Below are 13,269 nucleotides of genomic sequence, written 5' to 3'. Positions count from 1 at the left end.
GCAGATTCTGTGTAGCAGGGGACAAGATGGTAAGGTGGCAAAGGAGGGCCTTACCAAATGACATACTGACTTGGGAGAATGACCTGCCTCCTACAGAAGCTCCATCATCACCCCCTTTGCTGAATGATTACTACCTCTTTACAGAGGGGACCACAATAGGGTAAGACCCTACTGAAGTCCAAGCTGAGTTATATAATATATCAGCATGTCCTTGTGTGTCCTGTGTATCCTGGAAAATGCTTGTACTTGACTTACAGGGGACTAGCATTCTGCCTCTTCCTCAAATCGTCCCTGGCCTCAACATGTTCCATTTCCAGTGTGGCCGGAGCTCACCTCCTTTCAGTGCTCTCTGTAATGCCTGCAGCCAGCATTCTGCAAGATGGGCACCTCTCTGATCTGGGACACACATAGCATTGTTCTACTTCCCAATCTGCCACTGAGGTTTAAAATGGGGATTCTGGACTTTGGTTGTGTATGAGAACCGCCTGAGGGTGGCTTTTAAAAAACCATCAATGCCAGGCTCCATCCCTGACCAATAAGATCAGCTCTGGAGGTGGGGCCCAGGCATCCCTGGTTTCTAAAGCTCCCAAGTGGAGTTAATGTGCAGTCAGAGGGGAGAACCACCACTTAGATCTCTTTGAATCTCACTTTCCTCATCTGTACAAATAGATGCTGGTATCTGATGAGTCCCAAGGTAACACACTATGAGCTACAATCTTAAATTCTATTTCAAGCTTACTGGACACTTCCCCCTCCAGGCCTTCTTCCACTGACGTAGCTTCTATAGGAAATCTGTTAATTAACAGATTTTCTTCCCTGTAGCATGTTTACAACATAATTGGTGTCTGTCTCCTTATTTATAACTTTGGAAAGAAGTAAAGTGATTTTCCCCTCCAAAGCAACAAAAAACCAAAGTGGCAAAAGTGTAACTCAGTGTTTACTGAACAGAAAGAAAAGTACCATGATCTTTCACATGCTAGCTGAGCTAGAATGCTCTATGGTGTGGATTTTGATGCCATTTCACATCTTTAATAGCATCTCTTGAACACGTAGGTCTGAGTGCCATCAGTGTAGCTGGAAAGAGCAGGAGAGACACAGAAATGAGCCAAACTGGTTTTTTGTTTTGTTTTGTTTTTGAAAAAGAACATGTCTGGGACTCTGAAAAGCAGTTCAGATCAGAACCACAAAGTAAGCCTAAAATAGATTTGAGTGGGCAGGTGAGCAGAGCTGAGGCCACAAGCTCTCCCCACAGGCCTAATGCTGAGTGAAGTAACAGGGGCGCTTGGGCAGAGTGCTCACCAAATCACACACTAAAATGCCATGCTTGAGTTACTTAAACCCTCCTTGGAGGAGACATAGCAAGTATTAAGGTAAAACTAGGTGGTGAGAACAATTTAGATATACTGATCAGCAGTGGTCCAAAGAGACTCTTTCTAGCTGTTTGATAAATGGATTTTTAAAAACATCATCCCCTGCTAATCTGATAGGTCTGGGCATTCAGTTAACAGGCTGCACAGGGGGATAACACGTAGTTAACTCCACCAGCCAAGATACAATGTTTTCCAAAGCTGTCAGCAGTGAAGAGAAAAGAAGATAGAAAGAAGTTCTACAAAAGTCTGAATTTGGGTCCAGTGGCTTCCAGAATGTACCAGAAGTCTGGCAGGATTGATTAAGAAAGTAGCCAGCAGTTATTACATTTTACATGGACAGCAAGTGACACCCAGTGACATCTTCTTCAGTGACTACATGTAATCAGACCCCGGGGGGGTGGGAAGAAGGCTGGAGAGAGGGTGTTGTTCGTGATGGAGAGAAGTAAGCAGTAGAATGTATCCACACAGGTGTGAATCAGAAATCAGGGGTCAGGAAGCAGAAATGAGGAAGCTAGGCTCCAAAATTGGGTTCCAAAGAGTGAATGATTCTGTGAGACTCTAAAGAGAGACAGAAACTTACTGCAGCTTCCAGCAACGAAAACAGAGTGGTGAGTAAGGAAAGATCTGGCAATTAAGGCCTTCTTAATTGGGTGACCGACTGTTTGTCTGGGACTTTCTTCGTTTCAGCACTCCAAGTCCTGCACCCAGGGCAACCTCACAGACTTGGGAAAGCACGGATGGTTGATTACCTTATTCCTGTAGAATCCTGAGCCAAGACCAGATGTTTTTTGAGTAAAAGGAGGCCTGTTATAAAGAAGACTACAAAAGGATATAGCTGATTTGAGGGGGAATGGCAGAGAAGGGCTTGGGAATGAAGAATGCTCCTTTTAGCCAGCATACCTGGCCACAGGATCTTGTAACTGTCCTTTCATCTCTTGGGACTTTAGTTTCCTTAATCAGTATTAGAACAATGGCTTTTAATCGTTTTTATTTTCCTTTTTGAAAAGCAGCAGAATCCTTTCTTCAAATGAAATCTTACCCAGACAGGAATACATACACAAAATAAAGCAGAGCCTCTGGGTTGAAGCCAGGTTGGGGGACTTATAACCTTGACCACTTTGCTGTACACTCAACCCTCCCCTATGCTGCCGGCCAGACAACCCCTGAGGTCTCTGTGTTAAACCTATATATCTCAGAAGAACAGAATTTTAAAATCACCAGCTGGACGGTCTTCAAGTTCTCTCTGGGTCAGAAATCCATGATGCGTTGGCCATCTGTAACATTATCACTAGTTTTCAGGACTGGCTTAGCTGCCCCTCTTTCAGACTCCTGGCCTTGATAGCGCTCCCTCTCTCCAACAACACACGACTCACAATGCAGTCAGGGAACCCGCTTGGTTGGGCTTTGCTTACTTTCAAAACAATGTAAAGAAAACATACTGAAATGGTCATCTCTGGGGTGTTGGAATATGGGTGACTAATATCCTGTAGTCTGTGTGTGTCTGGGAGTGCTTTTCTGTATTCCCTACAATTTGGATGAAATACATATTTGATCTTGTGCCAAACCCTGGGGCTTGGACACGCTCTGGCCTTGTCTGCCATATTTGACCCACTACCTCCCCTGCACAGAATCTTCTTGCTTAGTTCCCCCCCCTTTCGCCTTGCATCCCTGCTTTGACAGTGCACTTTTTTCAGTTTCTCCTGTATCACTTTCCACCTTGTATCTCTTCCTCCTACTTTAGCTTTCAACGTGAGTTTCTAATATTAGGTTTAATGTCCCCTGCTCCCAAGAGACTGATCCAGCCCTAAGACGCCACACTTCATTTCCAGTGGGTCTCCTAGGAGCTAATTCCCTGTTTCCCAGCAAAGAGCTCAGTAATCACCCTGTGCCCGCCTCCCAGCCTTAGGGACTGATGTAGCACTCTTCCCTGGAAAATGCTAATGCTTTCTTTCGACTACAGCCACTATACCTTAACATGAAAAGAATTAAAATTTCCCCTCTGACTTTTAATTATCCAGGTTCTGTTGGCTTCACAGGACATGCCTCCCTGTGAAGAGAATGTTCTGACAAAGAGGAGACAAGTCCTTGAATCTGATGACTCTGGATGGTATACCGTTTGGTCTGAGGATAAAGGCTCTCCAATTGAGCCTCAAAGAGGGCCAAAGGACGTGTTCCTCCCTTTGCCATGTACAGTAAAGCTTTATGGACAGAAACTGATGACTCTATCATCTTAAAAAGATCAGGACCACTGAGTTATAGTGAGACACAGACAGACAGTACATTGAAAGGTGATGGCAGAATCAAGGTGACATCTATTAATAAGAATATCTTTGGTTACTTTAGGAAAAAAGGGATGCCTAACAAAAGCAAAATCCTTTATTCAGTGTTTTTTTTTCCCCCATTGGGGTAGTTGCTTACAAGGAACACTCCACAGTCCAGCAGCCAATGCAGTGTCAACCATCCTTATCTTCCATTACCTAGGCCCCTGACATCGCTTCTGGTACTGTGATTTCTGTCAAATAAACACATTACAGTGTGTTCTCATCTACCTTATTCACCGGATCTGCACTGTGTGACTTCTGGCTCTTCCCCAAAGTCAAAATGACCATGAAAGGTAAACATTTTGAATTGATTCAAGCCATCAAGGCAGCCACAAACAGCGCAACTAAAGACACTCAGGAAAGAGGACTTCCAGAACTGATTCAGAAAGTGGTAGGAACAATGGGATAAGTGTGTTTGAAGTGAGGGGGAGTGTTTTGAGGGGGATTAATGGCAATGTGTCTTTTACTGAAATAAGTTTTTAAAAAATTAAACATTCACCGTATTTTTTTATCACACCACTTGTCACCTACAAAGACATTCTTAAGAAATATTCCAAGTGGCTACCAGATGATAAGAGGGTCAAGGGATGGATCAAGAAGGTAAAGGGGGTCAAATACAAGGTGACAGAAGGAGACTAGACTTTGGGTAGTGAACACACAATAGAATAGTGCGATGTTATATTATAAAGTTGTACATGTCAAATTTATATAATGTTCTTGACCAATGTTACACCAATAAATGTAATTGAAAAAAGAAAAGCAAATATCCCGTGACCTCTCCCTGTTCTGCTGGCCAATTACCTTCATGGTATTGTTAATCCTTGCAAGTCCTCCCATCACACCATCATATTCGTGAAGGGCTTATTTCCCTTTTCTGCTCATCTGTTGGTGTCTGTTAAGGAAACACAAATTAACCTTAATATTCATTGAAAACATAACTCAGAAGATCTGTTTCAAAAGCATGCAGGATGCATTCCAAAGCCAACTGGCATTTTTGATTTGTGTTACCCATGCCATTTCCCAAAGCTGTCAGGGGATAATTAAAAATCAGAGAGAAAATTTAATTCTTTTCATGTTAAGGTATAGCGGCTGTAATAGAAAGAAAGCATTAACATTTTCAGGGAGGAGGGAAGAGTACTTGATTAAATCTAAAGAAAAACGATCAATTCTAGGCATATGCTGTGGTCACTTTATCCATTAGCTGCAGGACAAGAGCGGCATTTGGAGCGCAGTCTTTTCAAGGCACTGGCACCAGGCCATTCCTGAAGCACAGTCATTATGGAGACATTTAATTAGTGCATTTTGCATGATTGCCTATGGACACAAGAGGGGCAATGTGCCATCTAGCCCTTTTAGGGTCAATTTATGGCTGGAGAGAAGGCCAGTCTTTGCAAAGTCATGATAAATCCTATGAGGTTAGAGACTTCAAATTACTTCCATTTTTAATATCTCCCCATGTTCAGAATAGGGCCCCGAACATAGTAGGCACTCAATAAAATATGTGTTGAATGAATAAATGATTTTAAGGTCACCAAAGCTAAAATCTCTCTAGAAACTTATTTCCATCACTGGTTTAGTCCAGTACGTCCTGGTTCTAGTAAATGACAGAACCAGGATTCAAACACAGAGCTGTCCAACTTCAGAGTTCAATGCTCATTCTACAACAGCATGCTGCAGGGATGACTTCAGAAACAAACGCCATACCCTCCACCATTGGGGTGGCTCCAGAATGTTTGATCTGGATCTCCTGTTTCACACACTCCATTACCCAGAGTGAATTACCCCTCACTTATCTCACTCCTCTCTAAAGAGTGGTACCTCTTAAGCTTATTACCAGGAAAATAAAATGGACCCTTCTACTGTGGGCAAAAACTCCTCTCTCTATATATCTTCATCTACAGAGTGTGTTCTGGCCCTGTCTTGAAGAAACCAAGCTGGTCCGTGGGGGTACAAAAAGAGACTGTAATAGATTGAAGCATAAAGCCAAAGTGGAATCTGGTTCCAAAATTCCATTCCAGTCTCGTCTTTATTTATCCTCCCTGGTCCAACAGCCTCTTGACAACACACTATATGACCCTTGAGCTTCCTTTACTTGATTTTTTTAAAATAAACTAAAAGAACTAGCAACAGTGTTTAGTTTAAGTAAACAGGATAGCATTTCCAAGTAAATTGACCTCCTTTCTTTGATCAGACAAAAACCATTTTAAGATGAACTCTGTATTGTGCCTTGAAGGGTGGAAAATACACACTATTATATTAAGAGAGCAGAGGACTTTCAGACTCACAGACTCAGAGTCCTTTGATTTGTCATCAATAATCTAATTTAGTGGCTTTATAAAGGGGGCCTCTGGACTTATACTGTTATAAGAATTGAGTTCAGGAAAAAAATAGGGATGAAGGTGTTAGTTAAGATTGAAAGAAAATAAGAAAGGCTAGAAAGGAGATGAAGCAAAGCAAGAAATAATGACTTAAAATTTCAACCCAGCTCCTCACTAGTGCCTCTTCCAAGACTGAAAGCTATGAGAAGTATGAAGAATGGATTTCTGTGTGATTTTTAGGGAAAATATGTCTTACTCTTAACTAAGTTATTATATTTGAACTTAAAACAAAGTACAAAGTCAAAATAGAGCACAGGAAATGTGTGCTAGAGGTGGTATGGAAGAAGAGACAGGAATGATGAACCACGGCTTGCAACCAGGGAATTCAAGGTTAGACAGATGGGTTTGGACATGTTCTCATGAGCAGTGGTGGCTTGTATGGGAAAGGGTCCTGGCTGGGAACAGAGGGTGTACTCAAATGGATTACTTGAGGGGTGTTTAGTAAAAAGATTATTTATGAAAATCTGTGCTCAGGATTAAATGAAGCCAACTAGGGATAGTTGGAACCCACAACAGCTGGGAGCTGTTACCATCCTAGGCCTGAAGGCACAAGAGTGGAGCCATTACTGGAAACTGGAAAAAGCTGTAGCTGTAAGAGACAGCCACCTTCCGGGAACTGTGGATCTTTCTTCTTCTCTCTCTCTCTCTTCGCCCCCCACCCTGTCTATTTATATTAATTGACATAAATGATATATTTTTCTTGGTTCGTATTTTTATGTTATGATTTCAGTTTTTAGTGTGTCTTTTAAAAAATTATCCATATTTTCTTTGATTTGTACTACAAAAGTTGGACTTGAAACTTTTCTATTCATTTTTTATTGAGGTATAATTGACTACAACACATTAGTCACATTAGTTTCAGGTTTACAACATAATGATTTGATACTTTTATATACATATTGCAAAATGATCACTACAACAAGTCTAGTTAACATCCAACACCACACAGTTACAAATTTTTTTTCTTGTGAGAAGCACTTTTAGGATCTACTCTATTAGCAACTTTCAAATATACAATATTACTATTGAGTATAGTCGCCACATTGTACATTATATCCCAAGGACTTATTTATTTTGTATCTGGAGGTTTATATCTTTTGACTCCCTTCACCCAATTCATCCACCCCCTATGCTCTTTGCCTCTGGCAACCACCAGTTGTTCTCTGTATCTATGAGCTTCGGTGTTTTTTTTCTTTAATTCTACATATAAGTGAGATAATGTGGTATTTGTCCTTGTCTGTCTAATTTTTTTCACTTAGCATAATGCCTTACAGTCCATTTGTGTTGTTGTAAATAGTAAGATTTCATTCTTTTTATGGCTGAAACATATTCCATTGTATATTTCCTATCAATTTTTAATTGAGATATTATTCACACATCATAAAATTCACCATTTTAATATGCACAATTGAATGGTCTTAGTATATTTGCAAACTTTTGCAAGCATCACCACTATCTAATTCGAGAATACTTTTAACACCCACCAAAACCCCATATCCATTAGCAATCAGTCCCTATTTTCACCTCCCCCAAGTCTCTGAAAACCACCAACCTACTTTTTGTCTCTTTGAATCTGGCTTTCAACAGAAAAAGCAACTATTAATACCAAATTTCTGCTTAGCTGGGAGGGAGCTGAAGGAAAGAGGGAGCTCCTTCCCAACTCTGATCTCCTGCTGGTGCCTCCTATTGGCTGAAATCAACTGGAAGCCAGATGTCAAGAAAGCCTAATTTGTGCAGTGCCTTGATGTCAGCCTCCAGACACATACAGCAGGATGAAGGGTGGTGAGGGAATCTGTAGGGACATACAGGGAAAACCAAGTGCCCAAGGGCACTATAGATTCTTGATAAGAAGACACTAGGAAGAGAATGGATTGCCAGAGAGAACTACAAAGTAGAAGGGGTGTATAATCCTGGTGGAAGGAGCTGTGACTCCATGATGAAATGACATACCCCTGGGGATAATGGGTCTACTCAAAATAATGGAATCAAAGGGTCTGATGTCCACAATAATATTGTTTTCAACGTCCTTATGTAACAAAAGATTAATCATGGCATCCTTTCATTTTAATTTTTAAGTGGCTTCTGGAAATGCGAGAAAATGATTCATCATACATTATTCATATTTCATTTTCATTCTTATCTGTATCAATGTGATTTTGTATAGATGAAATTGAGAATTGCATTTATCCTTCCTTTATGGTACCCTACAAATAAATAGAAAAGCTTATTTTCTAATTATATGATGGAAACCTGTTCAACTAGATTTGTCTCATATATTTACTTAAAAACTGATTTAGTTTTGCAAATTAATTTGGCCTTAGCTTCAAGACATTGCAAGTCATAATAAAAATAGTTGTCCTTAAAAGGAGAAAGATGAATGGTTACTCAATTGTTTCATTCTCTTTAGCTGAATACATTTCTTGGTGTCCTGGTCAAAAAGCAAACACAACTCAATATTTTCCAGAAGTCTTATGGTTACATTAAATTACCTCCACCTCCCTTCAAAATTTTTTCTCTGAAATCTATGTAAATTTACTAACAATTGTCACCCCAATAAATTTAATTAAAAAAAATTTTTTTTTCTCTGACAAAAAGACCTTTCCTTTGCATCAGTTGAATTCTCTCCCCATTCACATTTAGCAATTTATCTAAGTCATTTGGCATGATTATTAGATATACTTTTTACTGCTGAAGTTAGTAACTTAAAAGTTGAATTAGGTATTCTTTCCAGAAACTCATATAATTGTCCACCTGAAAAATAACATGATCATGTTTTCTTCACATATATTTTGCATACATAATTCCTCATCATTGAAAAACACATCTTTTTTCATATTTTCCTAAATTAATGTGAAATGTTGAATATAAATTATAAACCTCTCAGAATTAAGGAAATCATTAAAGGGGCTATTACATAAATAGCCTCATATGATTGTGAGAATGAAAGCATTTATTCAAAAATAACAACAACGCACTGCACTGTACAACTGAAGCTGAAGCTGAACAATGAATGCCAACTAAAATTTTATACACACACACACACACACACACACACACACATAGTTACAAGAAGCGGAGTACAGCATTAGGAATAGAGACAGTGGAAATGTAATGGCTCTGTGCGATGTCAGAGGGGTAGTGGATGGGGAGAGTGGGGTGTCACTGTCTGAGGGATATAAATGATAAATGTCTAACTAGTACATTGTTTTGTGCACCTGAAACTAATTTTTAAAAATGTTAAAAAAAATAATAACAACAAAGTATATTTATTGGAGTCCTTGAAGTTTATATAGCCCTGTAACCCATGTCATTGGATCCTTGTTCCAAGCAGGGGTGACAGACAAGGAAGGTGATTTTATCTCCCATTTTACTGAAAGGGAAATTGGAGCTCAGAGAGTTACTAATTTGTCTAGGATTGTAGAGGTAGCAAACAGGGGAGCTAGAACTTGGATGTATTAGGTTGGTGCAAAAGTAATTGCAGTTTCTGAAATTATTAACCTTTTAAACTGCAACTACTTTTGCACCGACCTAATGCATCTTCTAAATTTTCAATTAATATTATGTGCCATAGATGCATAAGCCTGGAGTGGAGCAAGTGGGTTTATGATAGACTCACATGTTTTTTAAACAGCTTGGTTGATGGAGATTCCACTCATTTCTTCCTTGCCTGGTCCAATAGTCAAACATTTAGCAGAAATTCCCATCATTTACATATTGTAGATGCATGGCCCTTGTATATGGCTGTCCAGAAAGGAGATGGGTTTATGCTAGTTTGGTGTATTTTATAAAATGGACTTTATATTCTTGAATGCAACAATTAAATTGTCCTGTAACATTCCCATATAAAGTGAACTAATTCCAGCATCTTGGTTTCTGAGGAGAGGCGGGGGGGGGGGGGGGTTAAGTGAGTGAGAGAGAGAGAGAGAGAGAGAGAGAGAGAGAGAGAGAGAGAGGTCATATTTAACTTTTTCTTCAGCATTTAAAAACTTCTCAGGATGCCCCTCTGGCCTTCTCCTTCCTCTATTGTTCTCTGTGCTCATCTTCATCTATCTTCCTTGATTTTTCTTTCTGCTCTATTCCAATGAGGTATCAAAGTATAGCTTTAATTAGATTGATCTGGGTACTATCCCTGACTCTCCCTAGTAAGATTCTTTTTTGGCCTTAAACGTACTTTTGTCTGAAATTAATACATATTGTTATTATTTATTCATATTTACCCATTTGTATAACACTTTCTATGTTCACTACCTTCCTTCTGGAAGTCATTTTATACCTTCCTTCTGGACTCATTTCCCTTTTTCCTGAAATAGTCTTTCACTCTAAGTTTTATTTTTCTTTTATTCCTTTCTTGATGTTCCATTGTTAATAAACACTCTGTTTTGTTTGCCTGGAAAATATATATATTTTTTCTTTTGAAGAACTTTGCAGGTATATAACCCTAGGTTGACAGTTATATTCTGTCAGTATATTGAATAGTAATTTATTTCATTATCTTCTTGTGCTTTCATTATTGCTGAGAATTCAGCTGTTCATGTAACTGTTGTCACCTAGTAATTTTAAAAATCAATTCTGATTGATCTCAAGGTATTTTCCTTGTCTTTAGGTTTTTAGTTACACTGTCAGTACAATTTATTTAAGTGTGATAATCTTTTCATTTATTCCTGCTTGAATTTCATTGGAATTTATGATTCTGATGATTCAAATTTTTTCATCAATTCTAAAAAAATTTAGCCATTGCCTCTTCAAAAATCACTGCTCCTGAAATCTATTATGTCTTTGAAACTTCTATTTGACATGCGTTAGATCTCCTCTCTTTATCTTCCGTGTTTCTTAACCTCTTTTTCATGTTATCAAATTCTTTGTCTGCGTGTTCTTTTCTGAATAATACTTTTGGTCTATCTTCCAGTTCAACAGTTATCTCATAAGTTATATCCAATGCAATATTTAACTAGCTCACTGACTTGTAAATGTAAATTATGATGCTCTTCATTTTTAGATATTCTATTTGGTTATTTTTGAGTCACCTATTTCTTACTCATTCTTTGATTCTGTAATTGCTAAACACAATTAATGCATTTGTTCTAAGTCTGATAATTTTAATATCTGAAGTGCTGGAGTGTCTTACTCTATTACTCATTGCTTCTTCAGGCTCTTACATATGGGGCCTTTCTTTGTCATATGTTCTGTGATTTGTGTTTACAAATCATATCCACTATAACTTTAGCTGAAGGAAAGCTTTGAGGTATATGTTGAAATTTGTTTCACCCAAGTGGATTAGTATGGCTTCCACCAGAGATACTTGACGTTACCAATTTAGAACAACTTTAAATACATTCTTGGTTTGAGGTGTTCGCATTATATAGTTAGGATCACAGGTCCATATATGTTTTCCTGTGGTTACACATTCTCAGGTTTGTTTTAGTTCCATTTAGAGTCAAGTTTTGGGTAGGCAAATGCTTCCATGCTATCTCTCCTTTTGTATGGTTCACACAGAGAGTCTCCAAATAGACCATCCACCTTGCCTGGGCTCTACGCTTTCTCTCCCATTCTCCCTGCACCCCCCACCCCAAGATGCCATTAAAACTGATGTCCTGTCTTGGAAATCTAAAGATACTCTAGGGTACTACTTGTCTTTAGCATTTGAATTTTACTCTGGATTCATATTCTCTTGTTTGGGGTCTCTGAGAATTTCTCTTAGTTATGGCCAGTTCAACTTTGCTTTTAAAAACATATTCTAATCTACAAATTTTGGGTGTTTTGTATTGAGAGGTTTTATAGTCTATCTGATCTCCTTTGTTGACTGAATTAGAAGATGACACAGCACTCTCTGTGAGTGTAATAGTGGAAATCCTTTGACATGGCTGTTGTAGTTAATCTTCAAAGAGGACTGCCCAATGAACCATACTCTCTAGTATTCACACCCTAGAGAAATCCCTTTTTATATTGAAACTGAACTGACCATGTGCACCCAGTAAAATGCAGCAGAAGTGACACAGCATGACTCCCAACACTATGTCATAAGAATCCTTGCAGCAGCATCTGACTTGTTCTCTTGGAATGCTCACTCTTAGGATATACCTTCTCAGAACCAAGGCACCATGGTGTAAGAAGCCTGAGCCCCAGGGAAAGACTGTGTGGCTCATTAGCCCAGCTGAGTTCCCATCCAGTATTTACAACCAATATCAAATACCAATCACGTAAGCAAACCATCTTGGAAATCTGACCCAATTACGCCCTCAAATGACCCAAGCCTTCCATATAACAGCTTGAGAGATCCCAAACAAGAATGTCCAGATGAACCCACTCAGCCTACAGAAACTTGAGAGATGGTAACAAATTCTTGTTTTACACCATAAAGGTTTTTGAATAGTTTATAATATAGCCCTACATTATCGGAGCTACAGTCAAGTCTTTTTAGATTAGAAGTCATTTTATCACTTTGAAGTGACTTAGCAAATCTATGCTATAATATGCTATATTGATATTATAGGGCATTTTAATTTCCAAACCCTTAGAAGGAAAGCAACTAATTGCTGTTTTCATATATGATCTACACACATCAATTAACAATTCTAGGTGTATGACAGTCACGTAAGTAATTAAAATAGACAATATTTACTCTAGGTATTAATTATTTAAGTGTGAGTGATACTTTAAAAGCCTTAGAAGATAATGTAGAAACACATCTTCATAATCTCAATATTGACATTTACAAGACAAAAATAACAAAAACCATGAGGAGCAAAATTAATAAATGTTATATTAAAAATACGATCAAGAAAGTGAAAAGCCACGAACTAGGAAAAGATATTTGTAAAACACAACTAGCAAAGGATTGCTATAAATAGCTTTTACACATAAATAAGAAAAAGGAATCAACCTAATTGAACAGTTTCAAAAGAAATAAACAGGTATTTCACAGATAAAACATAATGGCCAGTAAACATACTGAAATGGTACTCAAGCTCATTAGTAATTAGATAAATGCAATCAAAAACAACAATGAGATGCTATTTAACATTTTCCAGATTGGCAAAATTTAGAAGTCTGACAACACCAAGTGTTGATGAGGAAATAAATTAGAACTTTTCTACATTACAGTAAGAGTATAAATTATTACAACATGGTAGGAAACAACTTGGCATTCGCTAATAAAATTGAAGCTGGGCATACCTTAGGATTCAATAATTCTCCCTCTAA

Source organism: Rhinolophus hipposideros, assembly GCF_964194185.1.
Source record: "Rhinolophus hipposideros genome assembly, chromosome: X".
Classification (NCBI taxonomy): domain Eukaryota; kingdom Metazoa; phylum Chordata; class Mammalia; order Chiroptera; family Rhinolophidae; genus Rhinolophus; species Rhinolophus hipposideros.
This window is presented reverse-complemented; position numbering follows the sequence as displayed.